Below are 422 nucleotides of genomic sequence, written 5' to 3' on the forward strand. Positions count from 1 at the left end.
ACCAGACTTTATCCTTTTTTTAATTTTGTGAGAATAGTTTGTTCTGATCTTGTATTTTATTCTTTTAATTATTGAAATCTTTCCGTGCAATCATTTCACAATAATTTTTATGCCTGTCTACAAATAGCTGTCCTTTTTATATTCAGATGTATTCCAAAGAAGAGAATTATTTTTTGATAGAGGGAATAAAGGTAGTTCTTGTTGCTTGCTTAGTATAATATGTTACACAAGAATTCTTTGTATATACCAGTAACCTATACGTTATGCCCGGTGATTAATATATGTAAAATCGTACTTCTAATAAACATCAATTAAAGTTTCTCCGAATAAAATTTTTGTTACTTTTAATACAATAAATATGAGTTTCGGTAATAAATATCTTAAATAAAAATTTTTGAAGTTTTTTTTAATAAATGTAGTAA

At 24.9% G+C, this 422-nt stretch overlaps 1 protein-coding gene across 2 annotated transcripts in view; it reads right to left on the minus strand.

The window, feature by feature from the left end:
• The window catches only part of LOC107639378 (1-aminocyclopropane-1-carboxylate oxidase homolog 1), a 39,414-nt gene that overhangs the window by 37,068 nt on the left and 1,924 nt on the right, over positions 1-422 (minus strand). The gene's annotated exons all lie outside the window — the stretch shown is intronic.

Source organism: Arachis ipaensis, chromosome B04 (genome assembly GCF_000816755.2).
Source record: "Arachis ipaensis cultivar K30076 chromosome B04, Araip1.1, whole genome shotgun sequence".
NCBI lineage: Eukaryota > Viridiplantae > Streptophyta > Magnoliopsida > Fabales > Fabaceae > Arachis > Arachis ipaensis.